Source organism: Brienomyrus brachyistius, unplaced genomic scaffold (genome assembly GCF_023856365.1).
Source record: "Brienomyrus brachyistius isolate T26 unplaced genomic scaffold, BBRACH_0.4 scaffold46, whole genome shotgun sequence".
Lineage (NCBI taxonomy): Eukaryota > Metazoa > Chordata > Actinopteri > Osteoglossiformes > Mormyridae > Brienomyrus > Brienomyrus brachyistius.
This window is the reverse complement of record NW_026042321.1, coordinates 485,740-509,620: the sequence shown is the minus strand read 5'-3', so window position 1 is coordinate 509,620 and position 23,881 is coordinate 485,740.

Genomic DNA, 23,881 nt, shown 5'->3' with positions numbered 1-23,881 from the left:
AGGAGGAATCGGGTGTCACCGTTAGGGCTTCAGTCACTGGAGTGGAGATCAAGGGGGGCGTCAAATGTGCCCTGTGCCCCGTATAGGACGATTTGCAGCGCCTTGGCATGGATCTGTCTCTCCCAGACGCAGAGATTGATCTGGGCAGTGCCATTGCATTACAGACTTATTCATGAACGAACCTTCCTGCCTGCCGGTACACAGATTTATGTGGTGCTTTTATGCATTCTCCAGAAGTTATTTATAAATTTTTATGTAAGCTGTCGCAAGTTTGTCTTGGTTCTCATGATGGTCCTTTATGGGGTGTGCCTTAGTGAATGCGTTTTTAGGATGTTATCCATTTTTTTCTTTTTCTTTTTTTTTACACCATGCAGTGTTTGCCATGCACGAAACTTTTAAATAATATAATTTATCCGTCTCTTTTTAGCCGAGGAAGATTAATATGTCCAAATTTGAACACGTTGTGTATATAAAGTGTGTGTATATATTATACAATTTTGGTAGAATATTTGCATCATTTGTGAATAAGTATGCATAACTCCAGCGTGACCAGTTTTTAATAAAATTGTCTTCAAAAGACTAAAATTTGTTGTGATTTGTTTTGCTCAGTAACCTAATAATTATTAAAGGCAACTCAAACGTAAAACAATAGTGAACATTAACAATTCTGAAAGGATTCATTTACGTTTAGAAAGCCAGCAAAATATATGGAAGAATGTACGTATGCTTAACCTGATATGTATTTTTAAAGACATGCGAAAAGTCTGCGCACATTTTACTCAAATATAGCATGAAATTTACTTGAAAAAAGTATTTGCAAATAGCTTTTTCATGTAAATCTTTCAAGTTATTTTTTACAGTCTATATGTTTGCAGAGCTAAGTCTGGAATTCCCAGTAATCAACTGAATTTTTAAAGTAACGTTTGTCGTTTTTGCTATAGTATAACACCAGTCATCAAAGTCAGTGTTATTGAGACAGAAGATAGGCACGGAGAGAGTGGCCCGTTTTCACACTTGTGGCTGCCGTGACCACGCCCTGATCTCCGCCCTCTTGAGGCCAACGCCTCGCATTGTACTGCTGGCTTTCGAAGAGGTAAGACGTGTATACGTTTAGTGGTTTAGCGAGTCACCTTTGCATTTGTTTGTGTATTATACGGTTTTGCAAAATATGATTTTTAGTTTGATGGCAACTTCTGAAAGGCAATAGTCGGTGACGCACCTAAGCAGCTACCACTTAGAATTGAGCGTGTTGTGAAATCGCCATTTATAGTACGAATTATTTCTTGGTTTGACCAAAACGAAACACTTTAAATTCTCTAGTAGTTTTTAGAGCGGCTGTTATTGGTTTATCTTCCCCTGGAAAGCGTGGTAATAAACTGGTTAAGCATTAGTTGTACACAGCTGTGACGAGGCGTTTTTGTGGCTGAAATGTTATGTTTGTTGTTCTTGCAAAATATGTGAAATATGCAAATAGTACAAATGATACAATAGTACAAAAGTCGTCAGTTTTATTGGGATACGAGACATTGACGGAGAGAGGGACCTGCTTTCACGCTTGTCGTTTGCCTGCCGTGAGCACGGCCAGGCAAGGCTAATGCTTTGTGTTTCGCTGCTGGTTTTCCAAGAGGTAAGATCGTATTTACGTGTCGTACTCTGAGTTATTTTTTAGTTGTTGAAGGTTCCGTGTTTCCTGCTTTTAGATGGTTAATTTCTGGTATTTTTTGTGCCGTTTGTAGTACGGTGTTAGAGGTATAACGGCAATAGTGGTTGAGGCGCTTTAGTGGCTACCACTGGGAAGCATGTTAATAGATTCTAGTGTCGCCATTTTGTAGTACAAATTTATTTGGTTTGCGACCGATACTAAACACAGTAGTCACCTTTCAATTTGTAGTAGTTTTTAGTGGCTTGTTTGGTAAAAGTGAGCACAGCCAAGTCTCTGCCGTAGCGAGGCTAATCCTCTGCATTTTACTGCTGGCCATCGAGGTGAGACGGTGTATGTGTTTAATGGTCTAACGAGTCACCGTTATACTTGTTTATGGCTTGTTCTTTTTAGATAGTTTGTTTGTGGTGCGGTTTTGTAACATATCATAGGCAACTTCATTTCTAGTAGTATTTAGAGTTATTATTATTATTAACTAGTAACTGCAGGCAGTGACTGAAGGGTCCAAAGCGTAGGACAATCGGACAGGTAGGACAGGTAGTAGAGGTAGGACGGCAGAGAGCAGGAGGACTGACTGACACCAGCAGGCTCCTGTTGGGATGCCTAGCTCAAGTACCTACTGAAGCTGGATTCGAACCGGCCACCTTTTGATCACAAGCGCTCAGTCTTAGCCCACTGAGCCAGACACTGCTTGGGGTAAAAAAAGGTGAGATAGGGAGAGAGCTTCCTACCTGATCTGGAAACTCATTTTAGCTAAATTAGCTTAGCTGGGTCTTGCACCTATATAAACGGTGGCCATACCTCCCCCGTTTGACCGATCGACGGGAAATTTGGAGGGTATCTCTACGGTATAGCTCTACAGTAGTGACAGAAATTTGGTAGTGATTGGCTGAGGCAGGCCTGAGATACAGCTGTCTGATTGAAGTGGGCGTGGCACCAGTACAGTAAGGGTGTGTCTGCTGGCCGTAAGTTACCGAAACTTTCAGTTTTTTTTCTAAATATTTACAAGGACTGTCTCCTGAGTGGAATGACACCAGATTTATGTAGGTTGGGTGAAAATCCTAGGAGGTTAACGAAATGTCATGTTATCAGACCAATATAAATGATGGAAAAACGCAATGATGGAGAACCAAGTGCTATATGTTGTTTGATTTGGCATGACATAGTGAATTGGACTAGCAATGAATTTCAACTGTAGGCTCGACAGTTCTGGAGAAATAGCCAGAAACGCCATAGCGCCCCCATCTGGCCGAGTGAGGTGTCCTTTACAGGATGGGCAGAGGGTCGGAGGACAAATGTACCAGCCAAATTTGGTTCGGATTGGACATCGTTAAGCTTGTCAAAAGGCTGCTTGATTTTGATTGGTTGATGGCGGCCGCAGTTTTAGGACTTATGACTGCCCATGTACTTGTCTGACCTCAGCCTGGGTCCTAGTACATATCTGCCAAATTTCACTTAGATTGGCTGAGGCAGTCAGGAGATATTGGCAATTTTTAGTTGTAGCGCCCCCTATTGACGAAATGCGGCCCGCCTTGGAGGGTGTCCCCAGAATGGGGTAGGGAGGTAGCATTTCAAATTTGGTAGAGGTAGGACAAGGCAGGGCGAAGTTATAGCAGTCAGACCAAAACTGAACAAATTTGGACATTGTTTGGGTGTGGCTGATGGCCGTAGGATAGGCAAATGTCTGGATTTTTTTTTGATTATTGATCAGCTGAGAGTTCTGATTCGTTTGACACCTCATTTGTCTGATTTGGTAGGACAGCGTAGGACTTTAAGGAAATAGTAGGATTTGCAAATTATGCAAAAAATTTGCAAAAAATCTAAGTAGGCGGAGCTTCATAGTCCCATTGACTTTTTGGTAGGGCACGGCTGTAGGTATCTGTAGAAAAAAAATTGACTGTAGGACTAACAGGACAGGAGATATCGACCGAAACGCGTTGGGGGGCGCTACGGCGCCCCCCTCTGGCTGACTGGGACAGGTCGGATGGCCTGAGTAGTGGGTAGGAATAGGAATCTTGCTGCCAAATTTGGTAGGTCTAGGACATACGGTTTAGGCTGGGCATGCAGTTTTAGGGAAGAAAAATAATAATAAAAGAAAAAAATCCTAACAAAAACAATAAGGTTCCATAGCACTTCGTGCTTTGGACCCTTAATAAATATAAGTGCAAGCAGTGATAAGCGGTTCCAAAGCTAATGGAAAGAATAAGTGGGTAGAAATGGAGTACATGGAATAAAATGAAAAGTTCAATAATAATAGGACATGAAATAGACGGTAATTGCTGGCCAATGCATTTAAATAGTCAGAAAGTAGAAAATAGTACTACGATAGCATGAGATCTGACATGTTGATATTACAGTAGAAATGTTTAGTTAGGATAAAGAAAAAAGGTTGGATGAGAAACAGGAGGAAAATGTACTTGTATCTGTTTAGGAGAAATATCACCAATGTAGATCTGTCTGCTGAAGTGTCTGAGCTTGACTGAATATATGGTTTGGGATGATGGTCTCAATAGTAGGTAGAAATAGTAATAGAGATTGGTGAGTATTGGTGTAACAGGTCAGCAGATGTAGGACAGAAGTATAACCATCTTGTCACGGGACGCGTTCGGCGAAGCGGCGATCGTGAGGGGAAGCGGGGAATCAGGAAGCAGGCAGGCAGGATTCGGGGCAAACGGGGATTTAATCAAGGAAATCGGGGCAAGGGACATCAGACACAGACTGACATCATCAATGACGGACGAAGGACTCAGGTAAGACACGGACTGAAATAGACAGGACTGAGCAAATGAACTGGATACAGCTGGGTACAATCGGGAGAAAACACGTGGGTAATCAGGGGGCGTGGCACACAGGAGGAGCGGATGAGCCGGGCATGACAGAACCCCCCCCCAGAGGCGCGCTTCTCCGGGCGCGCCAAGGAAGGGGGCGACGGACGGGACACGGGAACCGGGACCTGGAGCAAAAAAAACAGAACCATCAACGAGAGACGGGAAACAGGACCGAGGCACAGAACAGGGCAAGCGACAGGACATGAGACAGGAGCTGACAAAGGGCCGGGAAGGCAGAAAGACAGATCAGGAAGGGAGACACAGCGGGAACAGGAGGAACAAAAGGACCAGGAGTGAACGAAGGGAACAGAGGAGGACGAGGAGCAGAGACGGGAGGAACAAAGTGAGGGGGAGCAGAGACAGGCGGGACCAAGAAAGGGGAGGCAAACGAAGGAGGGACCAGGGCAGGAGAGAAGGGAGAGAAGGCGGGGGAACAAAGGGGAGCCCGTGGGAGCCCCAGCGGGCGACGGGCGGCAGCCGGAGGGGCCGCAGGCGGCCGGGAGGCCGGAGCCGGAGGGGACCGAGAAGGGGCTGAGGAGACAGGGCGAGGGACCCGCGGAGGGGCCAGGGAGGGAGCAGGAGGGAGCACCGGGGAAGGGGACGAGGGAGCAGGAAGGGCCCACGGCGAAGGCCCGGAGGAGGGGGGAGCCGCAGCAGGCGGCGACGTCCGGTGGAGGGCCGGAGGTAGGGGCTCCGCAGGCAACCGAGGAGCCGCTGTTGGGGAGCCCGCAGGCGACCGACCAGGCTCTGGAGAAGGGAGCGAGGCGGGGCGACGAGGCACCGGAGGGGGACCTGCAGGCGACAGCCGACCCGGAGGGCCAGGACCCGCAGGCGCCAACCGAGCCCCAGCGCAGGCGAGGCAGGGCGAGCCAGGGGGCAGGGTGGGCGGGACCCCAGCCCTGCGTCTGTGTCCCCTCCCTTTACGGGACACAGACATGACGACCCTAGGTCGGGGTCGAGTTCGCCGGGGCGAGGGAGAAAAAGTCACTGGGGGAGAAGGGACAGGAGCGCGGTCAGGAGCTGCAGGTGGCTGCAGTGGGGGCCCCGGCCCGGGAGCTGCAGGTGGCTGCAATGGGGGCGCCGGGACAGGAACACGGTCAGGCTGCAGAGGGGGCGCCGGCCCGGGAGCTGCAGCAGGCGGCTGCAGAGGGGGCGCCGGCCCGGGAGCTGCAGCAGGCGGCTGCAGAGGGGGCGCCGGCCCGGGAGCTGCAGCAGGCGGCTGCAGAGGGGGCGCCGGCCCGGGAGCTGCAGCAGGCGGCAGCGAAGGCGGCTGTGCAGGCAGCGGCGGCTGCACGGGAGTGGGGTCCGCCGGCAATGGCGGCTGCACGGGAGCGGGGTCCGCCGGCAATGGCGGCTGCACGGGAGCGGGGTCCGCCGGCAATGGCAGCTGCACCGAAGACGGCTGCGCAGGCAGCGGCGGCAACGAAGGCGGCTGCGCAGGCAGCGGCGGCAACGAAGGCGGCTGCGCAGGCAGCGGCGGCAACGAAGGCGGCTGCGCAGGCAGCGGCGGCCGCACGGGAGCGGGGTCCGCCGGCAGCAACGGAGGGAGGTCCTCCGTACTGGCGATCGCCGGTCTCCTCCGTCTCCCTCGCTGGCGCCTGGCGGTTGCGGGAGGCGGCGCGATGTCCGTGAAAACGGAAGGCGGAAGAAAGGCTTTCGGCTCCGGGTAGAGGAAGGGCTCCTCGTCCTCGTCCTCACTAGAGAGCCAGTACTTCCACGCGGGATCGGGGTCGCGTGTGGTCGGCCCCCGGGCTGGAGGTAGGGCGGGTACCTCCCTCTCGTCCTCCGTCGGGAGCCAAATCCTGGAGAGCGAGCAGGCGCCGAGACGGATCGTTCCCTGCGGGACTCTCCGTCTCCTCCCATTCTTTAGGTCCGTCATTCTGTCACGGGACGCGTTCGGCGAAGCGGCGATCGTGAGGGGAAGCGGGGAATCAGGAAGCAGGCAGGCAGGATTCGGGGCAAACGGGGATTTAATCAAGGGAATCGGGGCAAGGGACATCAGACACAGACTGACATCATCAATGACGGACGAAGGACTCGGGTAAGACACGGACTGAAATAGACAGGACTGAGCAAATGAACTGGATACAGCTGGGTACAATCGGGAGAAAACACGTGGGTAATCAGGGGGCGTGGCACACAGGAGGAGCGGACGAGCCGGGTATGACACATCTACTGTAATACTTGAGCCTGACTGAATGTATGGTTTAGGTATGATTGCGTGAGTAGTTCCTGGAAATGTACACTTTCCTACCTGATATGCTAACATTAGATCTTACAAGTTAAAGTTTGTTTGTACTGGCTGTGTAACCATAAGCTGTGTTACATATTAACAACAATGCCTAGTTGGGGAACTGCTGCATGTAACAGCAGTAATATGATGCTTTTTCACATTGTAGGCTGCTCATTTAGACAGAAGAAAGGCTGAAAGTATTCAATGGCATTTTATAAATGTAGCAAGGACTCCACCTGCTCGCTAATTTATTACACAATTGCAATTGCTGCAGTTTACACAGCATGAAGTATAATTGAAGGCTGATAAATTTGTAAAAGTCAAATGGCAGGAAAATAAAAGGAAATTGAAAATTTGGACTCGGATGAAGGAGAGGGTGATTAATCTTTGAATGTTTGATGGAAAATAAGGATATTTCAGCTGAATTAACTAAGGTGAGTCTTAGACAAATTTGGACATTGGCAGAAGTGCCCCCGTTTGAACGATCGCAAGTAAAAGTGGAGGGTCTGTCTGGGGGCAGTGCTACATTAGCTGATCAAATTTTGTGAGGACTGGATGAAGCAAGCCTGAGACTGTTTGATTGAAATGGGAATGGAAGTGGTGCAGGTTGGGTGTGGCTGGTGTCCATATTATACAGACAGGTCGAGTATTGTTTATGAATCATCCATGACGGCAGTGTCCTGATTGACTTGATACCAGAATCACCTAGTTGCGGTGCAGATTGTTGGAGTTGTAGGAATATGTCATTTATTTATTTTTAAAATACGAAAAGGGAAAGCATATGACTGTCATTAGACAATACATATATCTTGATTTGGCATGACTTATAGAAGTTGCAGTACAAAGGATTTTGTATTCCACATTTAGGTGCCACCTCCATTCCACTACGAACACGGGCTGCTCGCTGCCTCATGAAGACGTATTGTTTTGCAAATGAAAGCCAGTTGTAATGTTTTTAATGTCGGGTCTCTACAGGGACGTTTTTCTTAAGGTGTGGTCTGAGAAATGGTAAAATACAGGTGTTAATGTATCAGAATTTGAAATAGAACTGAATCACTATTTGTCTTGATTGTGAAATTGCGATTTCAGTTTCATACCATTGGCCAAATATATTCTGGTGTAAAAAGAAATACTTTCGCGTGCGCGTGTATGTACTTGTATGACATTTAAGCGGTTATATTTTTAACATAAACATAAGCAAAACTATTTCTAACTACTAACATTTGTCACACAGCGTTATTTATTTGTAAGAGTCAGAGGTAAAAGGTGCGTCATTTTTTGAACATTAAAAATTAATATAAATCTTACCTGTGTTAAGCTGAATACGTTTACAAGTCGCTTATACAAATGTCCACTTCAGTTCATCTGTAAGGTTTTGGGGTTTAGTATGAAAACGACATGCTTCCTCAGTACTATATAATTTCCATGCATTGTAGTATTTCATTTTCATGTCATTGTATTGGAAGAAGTGTTCTGTGAAATTAACTTTTTGCAGTTCTTGTTTTAGTTAGCAGGTTAATTTAAAGCGCAGTAATGTAAAATAAACACGAACACTTTTAGGCTGCTGTACCATGTCTTCCGTTTGTTGCAGTGCCACCCCGAAGTAATGCCTTCCAGTAGGGATTGGTTTCTAGCATTTCGTAACATAGGTGTACTGTTTCAGAAGAGAAATACCGAATGATATACATTCTGCATATGAATAGATGCATAGAGCTAATTGAAGCGCTACAGGTAGAGGTTTATGGCTTCATTTTTGCAAAAGAGACTGTCACTGATAGGGATCTTGAAGGAAGACGATAATGTGATTAACAGTGATTAAAAACAAATACACAATTACCGTGGAATGGCAAGAGATCGGATGCATAATCGCTATGAATCCCATTTCTTGAAGGAGCGACATGTATGTGTATAAATCTTTTCAAGTTTAGAGCTAATAAGGCACTCCGTCCTGTAACATATGCTATACACTTCGCCCGTGTTTTATAAATTGTAGTTTATCAGGATTTTGCTGTTGAATATGTACTGTGGGAGGAAGTAACCATGGACATGGTTACGTTTTACAAATCACTTGGTGAAAATGGATACTGTAAAAAGAACCTGGTTATTAAATGGTTTGGCTTACGCTAATATGGAACACAGACGTCACAGGTGAAATATGTTTATAACAAACAATGAAAAAGTCAGAACATTATATAAATAGCACTCTATACAAAATATTAAATACTTTTGAAAGCAAAAAAAATAGCAAAATACAGTTACTCAGCTGTATTTAAAGAATCTACATCGTCATCGCCTTTGTGCTGCACATTTTCCTTGATGCAGGTAATCAGCCCATCTTCGTTGACTGAGAGAAAATTCACCCACGTTAATAAAATGTTCCTCTATGTCCTCCACATCGTTTAAAAGATGGGACATGCCTTGCTCAGTCAAATAAATAATATCTAATAGCTGAGTTACTAATGGTGACAGTGTTGTCTTTGCCATCTTCTGTAATGGACAAAGTACCGGTATATGTTGTGTTAAAAGCCGAACACTTTTGCATGAGTTTGCAGCCGATACATCTATGGAAGGATGATTTGGGTTTGAACTCAAGTTGTGGAGTCTGGCATTTTGCACACCGACGTTTACATACGATTTGAATTCCAGTCACCGTTCCTGCTAATTCGGAAATTGTCTCAGCCTGACTGGCTTCACTACGCTGAGGGACTTGTAGGTCGCAAATTTGTATAATTGTGGTGGATGGAGTGCCAGATAGGTGTATGTCCATCCCGTTCCCTCGTTGATAGGTTTATGAATTTGTAGGACTTTAGAGGTTCCACTTGTACAATTTGTGTGTCCCATAAAGCCACCTTCACGTGTCCTGTGCAATCTCCAATCTGGAATTCCTTGAGCTCCAAGTCAGTGCCGTTCACACTGACCATTTTCGTGAAGCTTCCAGGAGAAAGAACTTTAGCTTCTAGGACACCGACCTGTGACAGACACATATACGTACATAAAGTATGACTGCTACGAAAATACTAACAATAGATTTCTTTAGAAGATATGGCTATCATATGACAATTATGTTGAAAGTTACCGTATGGTCATTTACATGCATTTTACGTCTCATTAAATAGAGGCTTTAATAAATTGCCGTAAAAGTACTTACACACCACAGAAATAGGGTAAAAGTCATCAATTTAAATGTGCAAGAACGTTAGAAAAATTGATGAAGTGCTTTGAACGCCTGGTCAGAGACTTCATCATTTCTTCACTACCCGACACACTGGACCCACTACAGTTTGCATACTGTCCAAACCGTTCCACAGACGACGCAATCTCAAATCTCCTCCACACATCACTCACTCACCTGGAAACTAGGAAAGGGAATTGTGTGAAAATGCTCTTCATCGACTACAGCTCTGCATTTAATACCATAATTCCCTCCACACTAACCACCAAGCTGGAGCACTTGGGACTCAGCTCATCTATGTGTCAGTGGATCTCCAACTTTCTAACTGGCAGACCACAGGTAGTAAGGATGGGCGGTCATGTCTCAGCCCCCCTCACTCTCAGCACTGGAGCCCCCCAGGGTTGTGTTCTGAGCCCCCTCCTGTACTCTCTATACACTTACGACTGCGTGGCCACTACCAACTCCACCACCGTCATCAAGTTTGTCGTGGTCGGCCTGATCACGAACAACGATGAGACGGCCTACCTGGAGGAGATTGTTCCTCTGGCACAAGTTCTCCAGATTTCCAATCTCCTCCTGAATGCCAGCAAGACAAAGGAGCTGATAGTGGACTTCATCAACAGGAGCCCAGTGGAGAGAGTGGACAGCTTCAGATACCTCGGTGTTCACATCACGCAGGACCTGGCATGGTCCTGTCACATCAACACCGTGGTGAAAAAGGCCCGGCAGCATCTGTACCACCTCAGACGTTTGAGAGACTTCAGACTGCCCTCCAAGGTGCTCAGGAATTTCTACTCCTGCACCATAGAGAGCATCCTGACGGGAAACATCACGACCTGGTTCGGGAACAGCACCGTGCAGGACAGGCGAGCTATACAGAGGGTGGTGCGTTCAGCTGAGCGCATCATCCGCACCAAGCTCCCTGACCTGCACTCAATCTACACCAAGCGGTGCTGGACCAAGGCCAGGAAGATCGCGAAGGACCTCAGCCATCCTAACAATGGACTGTTCTCTCTGTTGCGGTCAGGGAAGCGCTTCCGCTCCCTGAAGGCCAACACAGAGAGACTGAGGAGGAGCTTCTTCCCGCAGGCGATAAGGTCTCTCAACAACACACAAACACAGAACTAATACAACCTGTTAACGTCTATGGACACTCTCATACACATCTACACTCACATCTGAACTCACTTGGTCATGTTTACATTCTGGACCCTTGCACAAAGTCACTTTAACAAGGCATCTTAAGACACTTTTTTCATGCATACTTGCACACCATACTTCCTCCACCTAATTTCAATTTGAAAGAATTTCTATTGTACAGTATATTTCTATTTTTATTTCTATTTTATGTACAGTACACTTCTATTTATATTTTTATTTCTATTTCTGTTCTAGTTAAGTTTTAATTTTTCTATCGTATTTCTTCTATTCATATTTATTTCTTACGACAAGTTTCATTCTCAAGGTCACTGGCGGTCGTGTAAGCATTTCACTACATATCGTACTGTGTATGTGACAAATAATTTGAATTTAGAAACGTATTTGTCATGACGGATTAACGGGGTTTTAAAAATAAAATAACGGAGAACTGTATTTCATTGTACCACCCATAAGATTATTATATCTACTCTGTTTAGGTCCTAGCATTTTCACTTTGGAGATATTCAGTTTTGAGCTGCTGGGAGGGACCTTAGGTAGAAAAGAGAGGTTGACCACCTCTACGCTGGTGGCTCTGTTGCATAAGATATCGAAGTCATCAGGGTTTGAGAAGCCTAGGAAACATGAACGAGTAAACATTAGCTTCATTTAGGGTAAATGGTCACTTTATATGAATTAGAACGTCGTTTTTTTTTTTTTAATTTTAACAAAATTAAGACTTACTGATGCTTCGCTTGACGTTAATGAGCTTAACTGCAGTCTTATTCTTGCAGGCCTGAGCGAAGCAAGTCTGCTTTTCTGGAGCAAAGCAGACAACTTTGTGAAATTCGTCTCTGGTTTGCAGTAGCGCATTAAAATATTTTGCATTGCGCTTGGAGACGAGATTTGGTGAGAAAAAAGCCTTCCAAAATTTCAGAATCTTCTTCGGCGATCTTCGCAGGGCTGGCCATGGCTCTAGAGTGATGCACTAACAACTGATGGTTTCTCTGTACTGTGAGGGCTCAGACTATCAGGCGTCACAAATTCGACATGGAAAAGTCACAAGAGTAATAAAAGGCGCTAAGCCTTGGGGGGTGGGCATAAAAATTTCCCTTACAATGTGCGTAGGGTATGTCCCAGAATTAGGAAAATGGCATGATTTCACCACTTGTTGGCGCTGAAATAAGCAAAAGTGCGTTTTGGCTGATAATTTTGGAAGGGTTTCACATTCACAAAACATTCTTATGTTCTAACGACATGGTATATCTCATATATGCCTATGTTTCAAAGTAATATATTTCGTAATGCAGCTTATAAAAATTCGACAGTAGAAAATAACGTAAGTGGCCAAAATTAATTTTAGTAAACAAGTGTAGAGTATGTTTGAAACGTGTGTGTGTGTGTGGGATGCCGTACGGTTATATTTTAATATTTATAATTATGGTAGACCTATCTTTGTTAGGTCTATGTGGAATCCGACGTTATTGGGGTAAAGAAGACGTATTTTGAAAGAGGTAGGTGATGGTTGGAATGCTTCTGTGTTATGAAAATTTGATAAATATTTGTGTATTTATCGAATCTGTTTTGAAACAAATTTAAAGAGTAACGGCGCGCCAAGGATTACTTTTTTACTCGTTGTTTAGTGTCCTAGTAGTAATTTAGTTTTGTTTTTTAAAGAGTTAGGTTTTGTCAGCAATTTTTTCTAGTTCTAGTTTGATGCTGGACGTTTTAAGAGTTAAGTGTACAATTTAGGGTAAAGAAATAATTTCATACAGTGGTAAGCTGATTAAGCATTTATTTAGAATAGCTGTGAAGACGCGTTTCAGTGTGGGACATTTTCTGTCATTGCTTCGTGCAAGTAGATTGCCAGAGACGGGGACCTGTTTTTGTGGGTTTTCATTGGCTGTGTCATCAGTGACGCCCCCTGGTATAGGCAAGGCTTGCGCTCTGCATTTTATTTCTGGGCTTGCAACAGGTAAGAAGTTACACATGTGTAATGGTATGTTTTTATTCGTTTGTTGCTGGTTTGCTGTTTTCTAATTGTAGGTGGTTTATTTTTTGGTAAGGTTTTTTAAAAATATTTTTGTTTGGTTATGGGTAATAGAGCTTGAGTAGCTAAAGCGTCTAAGCGGAAGGAAGATAGAATGGGATCATGGTGTGCTCAGTTGAAATGGGACTGACACAGAAATATGCTTTTATGCAGTTAAATTGTATTTGTTTAGCGCACTGTCAAAATAATAAATTGTGTAAAGGTGATTTAAATTATTACCGATCATGTAGGGCTATGCTGTAACGTAACATATTTTGTAATGCAGCCGATAATTTGGCAGCAGTAAATGACGTGTAAGTGGACAAAACTAATTTTAGTAAACAAGCGCAGAGTATGTTTTAAACGTTGTGTGTCTGTGGCATGGCGTTAGGTCTATCATAATTATAAATGTTAATCTATCTTTGTTTAAAGTTAGGCCTATGAGGATTCCGACTTTATCGGGGTAAGTAAGAAATGTATTTTGAAAGAGGTAGGTGATGCTTGAAATGCCTCTGTGTTATGAAAATTAGATAAATATTTATTTTTATAAACATCCAAAGTATAACGGCGTGAACACGATTAATGTTATAGCAGTTGGTCAGTGTCGCAGTAGTAAATTGCTAGTGTTATCTTTTAAAGAGTTTGGTTTAAAGCAGCAGCTGCATTCATTTTTATAATCGGCGTTTCAGAGCTCGTCGAGTAAGGAGAGTATCTCTCGCTATTGCTGCATCTGCAGCCGGTGTATATTTTTGCGGATTTTACGGACGTTTAGCATGCGACTGACTTAGTGTTAATGTTGTGATTTACTTGCTTGTTTATGCCTGTGTAGCTGTATCGATAATGCACATCTGAGAAGTGTTGTAAAATTCGCGACTGAACAGTGGACGTATATTTGTTTAGTAGACGCCTTAGTGTAGAAAGATGTACAAGTGAAGTGTAGTGCAGTAGGCATACAGATCGGTCAAGTAAGGCAACGAATGGTCAGTTATGACTGCAGCAGTGTACGCTACATATGGATAAAATTAACTGGAAAGGGAATATGACGCGATGTCTTTGTGTTTACGCACTGTAACAGCTCAAATAAAAACCGATGTGCGACAAATGTTCGTATGGCTGCATTACGTCACAGCGATGTTTGTACAGTGCACTTTTGTCAATCGTCTGTAAATGTGAATGTACTGCGTAGATTTTAAAGTAAAAAACGTAATTTATATTTTTACATATAGTTATGTAAACTGTTCAGAAAGAAACTTAATACTAACGGACTGCTTGGAATAATGCATTTAAAATGTTTTTGTGTGCAAGTTTATCACTGTCTTGCATCTGCTAATGAAATGTGTGCTCATGTCCGTTAACTGATGTGTTCTTGTCTTTATAGGCTTTGAGGAGCTCTGATATCAGAGGGATTGAAGGTGAATATGTTGAAGCTGATGTCTGCCAGCAGTTATGATTCAGAATGCCCGTGGACAGCGTCCACCAAGTGTGCATGGTGTTTTCAATAAAGACTGACTATTGGGAAATGTTGATGCTATGAAAGTCGTCTGTCATTTTTCTCTACAGATTTCTGCTGGACTAACATTTCAGAGGAAAAAGTGATAAACGGTAGGCTTTGTGCAGTTAGAGAAGTCAGCATTGCCACTACATTAATTTGCTATAGGAATAGAATCATAGTATTTTTTAGAGGTAATTGTGTTACTGCTTTATATGTGAGTTGTTAAAATCTTATCAACCTGATTTAAAATAACCCAGGGTTTTGGGTTAAGGTATATGGACAGGAAGACTGTTCCATATTCTAACTATATGATGTGTGAAGAAGTGCTCCATTCAGTGCACTGAGTATCAGTGGGATGAGTAATTTGTAGCATTTTTAATAAATTTCATTAGAGTGACACGCAAAATTGGAACACATGTTAGAAACATTTACATCAGAGTGTTGTTGTGAAACTTGTTCATGTGTAATATTGATGTTTTACAGTGTGAGTTTGCAGGCAAGTCGTATACATTTCTGTGATTTTAAGACTTACAGTGATAGATTTATTTTATGGTAAGTAATGCTTTTTCAACTGTTGAATTTAGTGTGTAAATTGTGGTTTACTGGCCAGACACTAACATTTATTTAGCTGCATCACTGATTTGTAACTAGGTGAGAAAGGTGTCAGTGTACGTTCTCACAGAAAAACAGCATTGGAACTGCTTTTGGCAGAACATATTGAAGTTACAATTACAATTTGGTGGTCACTAATACTTCCTGACTTACTACAGAACGCAGTTTACAACAATGAAATGTCATCTGCGATTAAGCTATATGGGACATTGTGACATAGCAGGGGCCAGCAAATGGTGCATTCGATTATTTCTCTCCAACTCGGATGAAAACTTCACGAAAAATGTCACTTCCCTTCGGAAACACACCACTTTTATGATGTTGGTGTCGGACAGAATTTTCTTGTCCAGGTTGCCCCTGTGATGTAATTTCAACATAGCGGCTTACACGCTGAACAGTAATTCTATTTTATAAATATTTAGAGATGTTTATTTTGTTAAATGTATTATAAATTATAAATGATATGATTTTGATTATAAATGTAATGACATGTTTTCATTTTGGAGAATATAGTATCGTAGCAGCAATATCAGATTTTTACCGGACTTGTTAGTGTCTTTCGTTTATAGTTTGCCTCTTGAGAAAAGAATATTACTATGACTTTACTTAGGGGGCAGCGTGTGGCTCAGTGGGCTAAGCCTGTGTCCTTGTAATCAGAAGGTCGCAGGTTCGAACCCAGTCCTTGAGCAAGCCCCTTAACCCCCAGCTCCCTGGGCGCCGCTATGGGTGGCAACCCTTTGCACACAACATGAAAAATAAAGAGGAAGTTATGGGAGACGTAAAGACAATTTCCCTACGCGGATCAATAAAGTATCAATAATTATTATTATTATAGTATTTGATAAACCTTTCAATGTGGTTTTACTAGTTTGTTGTTTGTCTCTCAGGTAAAAATCTTACTCCAAAACTGCTACAATATAAAGCAACAACACACAGCAGTACAGTTTATGGAGGCAGCCATGTTTGTTCCCTGATGTGGTAGCAGTGACGGGTGATTGTCAATTGGAATTTCCGAATTGGAGAGAGAAAAGAACGCACCATAATTTGGCTGCGGGGGAGAAGTGTTTAGGGGCGGTACCTTGCTGGTCAGTGATTCAAAGCAAAACTGTTTGAATTTAAGTGCGCATCCCTCACCATTAGCATGTATAAGAATGTCATGGTATCAGAGCAAAGTAAAGTTGCAAACAGATGTGCCTTGTGTTTTTCTTTTTTCGCCCTGTTTGTCTGCAGATGCCTCGCACCAAGGCGTCCCGACGTTCAGCAGCAGCGAAGAAAAGGCTGATGGACCGGAACGTTGTGGCTAAGACTTATGACGGGGTTATGCCATTTCCCCCCTCCCGGAATACCAAAATGGCTCTGACCGTGACTAATCTGACTAGCCACAACCAACAGACTGATTCCGCTGCTGCTGCCGTCCATGTCGTGGCTAAGACTCATGACAGGGTTATGCCATTTCCCTCCTCCCGGAATAACAAAATGGCTATGACTGACTGCTTCGACAAGCCACGACCAACGGCCTGTGTCTGTCATGGCTATGACTGATGACGGGGTTACGCCTTATCCCCCCTCTCGGAATTCCAAAAAGCTCCCGACTGTGACTTTCCCAACGAGCCATGACCACCGGGTTCCCACCCTGGGTGCCATTTGTACGACAGATGACGAGTTGTTTGTGCCTTCTCTTTACAAAGACAAGGCTTCGACTGACGAGGTGCAGCCACCTCAAAAGAAAGGCTGCAACTATGAGACCATCCAAAAAACTATGCAAACGACCATCCAAGAAATGCAAACGACCATCCAGTACAGCACTGCAAGTGCCCGTTCAATTGCCCATTCCATTGTCCATTCAACTTGCCATTCAATTGTCAAAACCCTTGTCAAAGTCTGAATCAAAACTTACCCTGGATCAACAACAGCATGTGAACTGTATAACTACATCTGTATCTACTGATTTTCCTCAGGCACCTACAGTGAGAGGATCCTTCCACCAAGGACACCCACGTTTTGGAGTCAACAGTAACGAGCAGTGTGTTGCTAATAGTTTGATTGCTACACTAATGTGTAAAGTAAAGAACATCTTAAGCTGGTCAGTCACCGACATTGATCAAGTGCTGCTGAATGGAGATGACCTCTACAGTGCCATCAGAGACGCTGGGAGAATTCAAGATGCTTCTGGGTATCTGTTTGTTAGAGATCTACCAACAGAGTACACATTGAATGGTGATAGATTTGAAATAAACTACCACGATGACATGTTTGTTGGCTTGTTTGGTGTGAGTGAATATGGAGATATGGGTGACATTCTCATGTCAGTTGATCAAGCGGTAAGAGCAGCATTCTCACAGTATGATGCGTGTCTTTTTACTCTTAAAGTAAATACATGTGCCATCATTAAGCAAGGGTCATGGTATGTGGTGATGGACTCGCATTCCCGACAAGGAGATGGAGGAAGCGATGCTTCAGGAAGAAGTATATTGGTGTACCACTCTACCATAGAGTCTTTGCTAGACCATGTGAATACCCTAGGACTGTCCTTAGATGCAATAGGGGAGCAGTTTGAGATTACAGCTGTGACTGTGACCAGTTCAAGCATCCTTCAACAGCATCCAGATGGTAACTCCTCAGCTGACCAGTTTCCAAGCACGTCAGAGACCCGGTGTGATGTGGTAAGGCCAAATGTGACAGATGATGTACAACATGAGGATGATGTCCACGCCAGCAATGAAGGTGATGTTGTTTTTATCAGTGAGCAGTTTATCTTCTGTCCTTTGACAACACAACAGTAAAGAAGCCTATCCTGTAAGCTAGGTGTGGTGTACATTGATCATGGTCATGTAAACATGGCTGCAGAGTTTCCAATGGGTGCTCCCTGCAGAACGGTGCCGATCACTGGTGATGGTAACTGCTTTTTCAGATCTCTGGCTTTTGCTATTACTGGAAGTGAGAAAGAACACAGGAAAATTAGGCGTGCTATTGTTTCGCACATACTAAGAAATGAATCCAGGTATGTTGCTTGTCTTAGACATGGTCACTCTTCTGTAAGTGAGTATGTGGACAAATCCCGAATGAAATATGTTGGTGCTTGGGCTTCTGAGGTAGAGATTCAAGCTGCCGCTGATCTGCTTGGTGTGCATATTTTCACATACTCTAATAACAAATGGTTGAAATACTCCACATGTCTTGGTTCTCATACTGATCAGACAGGTATATACCTGAAACATTGCAATGAGTCACATTATGAGGCTGTAACTTGTGTGAAAAGGCGTGATACTGAGGGTTGTGCTACACAATGTTCTGAAATTGAAAATGCACCATCACAAATGGCGTCAAGTCGTCGAAAAGTGGAACGAGAAAAAAGACGGTATGATGTAAGTGACGTATACAGAGAAAAACAGCTTGACAGAAAGATGAAGCGCTACTGTGATGATGAAGAGTACCGAGACCGTGTTAAGCAATCAAGTATCAGTAAGTATGCCTCAGATGTGGAGCACCGCAAATGTGTAAAACAGTCAAGTGTGACTAAGTATGCCACAGACACTGAACATCGGCAACGTGTGCAGCAGTCATGTGTGACTAAGTATGCCACAGACACTGAACACAGGCAACGTGTGAAGCAGTCAAGTGTTGATAGATACAAAACAAACAGTTCTTTTGCTGCTTCAGTAAAAAGGAAAAATATTGAGACACGGATGAAAAAGAAGGATAAAAGAAAAGATATTGAGTATGTGACTGAACAGTTCAAAGAGAAAATAAATAGAGGACCTGAATACATTTGCTCAGTCTGTCATCGAATGTTGTTTAAGCACCAAGTTGTGATATGCAGAAAAGGTGAATACTTGAGAAAATCACAGGCAGTTGCAGTACTGGCATCGCAGTGCATCACTGATACATACTTGCACAAATGTATAGATACTTGTTCTGACAATTGTAGCAATCTGATTGGCCCTACAGGTTCATTGTGGATTTGTCACACATGTCATAGAAAGATTCTTGATGGAAAAATGCCAGGAGAGAGTGTCATAAACTGTCTATCTGTTGACCCAATACCTGCCGAGTTGCAGTGTCTAAATTCTTTGGAACAGCATCTGATTGGCATACATATTCCTTTCATGAGAATTGTGTCTTTGCCAAAAGGTGGGCAAAATGGTGTTCATGGCCCTGTGACTTGTGTCCCATCTAGCATTCCAAATGTAGCTCAAGCTTTACCAAGAGTGAACGATGATGACCTTATGATTCGTGTGAAGTTGAAGCGCAAGTTAACTTACAAAGGGCATTACAAATATGAATTTGTGCATCCAGAAAAAGTAAAGAAGGCTTTGATGTATCTCACAGAGAATAACAAAATTTACACAAATGTGCAGTTCAATGATGACTGGATTAATCCATTACAGAAAACTGAAGACGTACCTGCTGATGTAAGTAACATACATGCAGATGAAGAGCATACTGAACAAAACATGGACGATGAGGACATGAATGAAACTCTGCATGATAGACAACAGCATGGCATGTACATGGATACGTGTACCAACCTGTAGATATAGCACAAGAGATCCTAGATCAGCACTTTAATGGAATAATGTCTATGGCACCCGCAGAAGGAAATAATCCAGTGAGGCTTTTGACTGATGAATCTAATGAGGCTAAATGTTTTCCAGTCCTTTTCCCAAAAGGCACAGGCCCATTTCATGAGAGAAGGAAGGAAAAACTGACATTGTGTAGGTATTTAAATACAAGAATCCTTAATGCCGATGGATGGTTTGCAAAAAACTTAGACTATATTTTTTATGGGCAATATTTGTCTGAGCTTCAGCAAGTTGTCTCAAATGTATCTATTGCTGTAAGAAAAGGCTATGATTCATGGGATAAGTGTATTGTCACATCAGAAACTTTGACAGACAAGGACTCTCTACAAAGGATGTTCAATTTTGATGAAGGTTACAAATTTCTAAGACCTATCAGAGGCACCCCTGTTTTTTGGCAAAGTGTCCAGAATTGTTTGCGATGTTAAGACAGCTTGGTATTCCAACATGGTTTTGCTCCTTTTCCTCTGCTGATTTACGCTGGACAGAACTGATGACTGCAATCTTCAAACAAGATGGCATAGATGCATCAAGTGCTGAGCTTGGCTGGTCAGAAAGATGTGCACTGTTGAAAAACAACCCTGTGACAGCTGCCAGAATGTTTGACTATCAATTCCACTGCTTCCTGAAAGATGTGATCATGTCAGAAGCACAGCCCATTGGCAGAATAGTTGATTACTTCTACCGAGTAGAATTTCAGCAATTTTGTTTTGGGTGGAAGATGCACCTAAGGTTGGTAAAGATGATGAAGATGAAATATCTGCTTTCATTGATCGGTATGTCACATGCGAAATGCCAGATGATGATGATGAAATGTATGAAATTGTATCTAGTGTACAGCAACATAGTAAGCGGCACTCAGAAACATGCAAGAAAAAGGGTAAAACTTGTAGATTCAATTTCCCACGTCCTCCAAGCAACAAAACATTTGTGTCGTCATGCAAACTTGGAAATGGTGAGACAGACGGACAGCCCCTGAAAAAAGAAGTAGCAGAGGCCATTATGAAAAGAGCAAAGGACGCTGTACTAAATCCTGACATGAACTTTGACTCTGTTGATTCTTTATTTGGTACAATTGTGATCCTTGAGTATGCAGCTTCAAATATTTCCTCATTTATGCCAAAGAAAACCACTATTGTTCTTAAGAGGAGACTATGTGATGTTTGGGTGAACCAATATAACAGAGACCTTTTACGCTGTTGGAATGCAAACATGGATATTCAGTTTGTGGTTGATGCATATTCTTGTATTGTGTACATCATTTCCTACATTTCCAAAGCTGAGAGAGAGATGGGACTGCTACTGGCAAATGCCCAAAAAGAGGCCACCCAGCAAGGTAACGTTGATGCAAAACAAGCTCTTCGGCAACTTGGCAGTGTTTTCTTGCACAATCGTGAAGTTTCAGCTCAGGAAAGTGTTTATCGCTTAACTAACATGAGGTTGAAAGAGGGATCACGAAAGGTGCAATTTATCCCAACTGGAGAGCATGTGGTGAAAATGAGCCTTCCACTGAACGTGATACGGAAGAAAGCTGAGTGTGAGAATGAGGATGATCAGGGTATTTGGATGAATAGTATCACTGATAGATATAAAGCCCGACCAAAAACAGAAGAGTTTACAAGAATGTGCTTGGCAAGATTTGCATCTGAGTACAGAATATTATCTAAATCTCAGAGTTCATTCAATGGAAGTGTACAGTTGGACAGGAAATTGGGATTCATGAAGAAAAGGACACGCAGTGATGCAGCTGTTGTTCGGTATGCTCGCTTTTCACCCACAAAGGACCCTGAAAAATATTATCACAGCATTTTGCAACTTTTTCTGCCGCATTATATAGACGGCCAGCTGAAACCGTCTAGTTTTAGCAGTTACCAGGAATTCTATGAAACTTGGTTTGTGAGGTTTTCTGATGATGAATTGCATTCAGTGAAACTGGTTGTAGACTCAAATCTGGCAACTTTTGAAAAGGAATCAAAGCAATAGAGAAAGCTGAGGAAGACCTACAGTTGCATGGTGCAATGGAAGATGCGTGGGCAGAGATTTGTCCGGAGACAAAGTGAACGGTTAGAGTGTCTTGTCAGCAAATCAATTGTAACACCAGAAATGAGAGAACAACGTGACGAGATACCAGATTTGTTACCAAGACCTACTCACCATATGTTCCAGGAGAATCCTTGTGGTATGTCCAGGTAGGAAGCATTGGCTTTGCTTTGCTCACTGAACAAGAAGCAGTCAGATCTTTTACAAAATACGAAGCTGGTGTTTACAGAAGGCACGTGGTGAAAATCCAGAACCATTTCATGTCTTCATATCTGGACCTGGAGGTGTCGGCAAGTCTGTTTTGATCAAAGCAGTACATTATGAGGAGTCTCGTATCTTGTCAAAGTTGTCGGATAACCCGGATCAGAGACACGTGCTACTGACTGCTCCAACTGGGGTTAGTGCCTACAACATTAATGCTGCAACAATACATACCTGCCTCCACATTGTAACAGATGCAAAGCTGCCGTATGAACCACTTGGAGATGAAAAAATAAATTAATTGAAAGCTGAACTGGGAAACCCGCAGATATTAATTATCGATGAAATTTCAATGGTCGATCACAAACTGCTGCTGTATATTCATGGCAGATTGAGACAAATCAAACAAACTGGAGATTATTCTGCTTTTGGTAAAGTCTCAGTAGTTGCTGTTGGAGATTTCTACTGGCTCTGTCCTGTGAAAGGGAAGCCTTTGTATACGGAGCCTAAAAGAGTGAATCTATGGCAGAATCATTTTGCTTCAGTGGAGCTGACAGACATCATGAGACAGAAAGATATGGCGTTTGCACAGTCGGCTAAGGAAACGCAAAAAGGATGATGCAATGCTGGAGGAAGACATTACTATGCTAAAACAATGTGTCACAGGCGAAGGACAAGAAAGTACTGCTCTTCATATTTATGCAACCAATGATGAAGTTGATCAGCATAACTATCACATGTTGCGTAAGACATGTGAAGACCCTGTCATCATTCATGCTCAGGATTTTGAAAGAGTTGCTGCAACTGGTAGACTGCAGAGGAAAGATGGACATCATGCAAGAAGTTCACAAGATACGTCTAGCAGAATCATTTCATATTGGTGTTAATGCACGGGTAATGCTGCTGAAAAACATTGTTTCAGATGGCCTGGTAAATGGTGCATTTGGTATAGTCGGTGACGTGTGCTTTGATACTGATGAGGATTTTCCATCAGAAATATACGTGACATTTGTTAATGAAGCAGCTGGAAAGGCACTAAGGGGAAAGAAGCCATGCCTAAAAACAGGGTTGGATAAAGCTACACGAATCAAACCAGAGGAGGAGAGAGTGACAAACAGTGGTGGAACACGACGTCAGTTTCCATTGAAGTTAGCTTGGGCTTGTACAGTGCACAAGGTAAAAGGTCTGACGGTGGATAAGGCTGTTGTATCGCTGAAGAAGATATTTGCAGCTGGACAAGCATATGTAGTACTAAGCCGTGTGTCTTCTCTGGAAGGCCTCATAATAGAAGACTTCAAGGAAAGTGTTATATACGCAAAACAGGACATTGAGAGTGCAATGCAAAGCATGCCTGCATTTATTGAACCTGTCATGGAAGTGCCTTCATTATGTAAGATTCTACTGCATAATGTTGAAGGACTTTCATGTCACCTGGATGACCTAAAGCAAGACAGAAGGTATATGGAAGCTGATATCATCTGTTTGACAGAGACATGGTTAAATTCAAAAGAAGGCACAGAAGATGTACAGCTGAGTGGATTTTCATACCATGGGAAACCCAGACATCTGGCATATGATGGTAGTGATGCTCTCTTTGCTGAATTGAAGAAGCAGCAACATGGTGGTGTGGGTGTGTATTATAAAGAACATACCAACTGTAATGTGACTGATTTGCAGTGTCAACATTGAGTGTGTGCAGTTCAGTGTGGGCCTACTAAGAACAACAGTCTTGGTAATATATCGACCACCCTTGTATAATCTGGCAATCTTTCAGAAAAACCTGATGCAGTTGATCAGTCGGTTGGACAGTGTGGAAGGCGGGAAAATCATCATGGGTGACTTCCATAAAATTAGCAATTGTACTTACTGCCAGAAGATTTTCATTGAACAACATGGG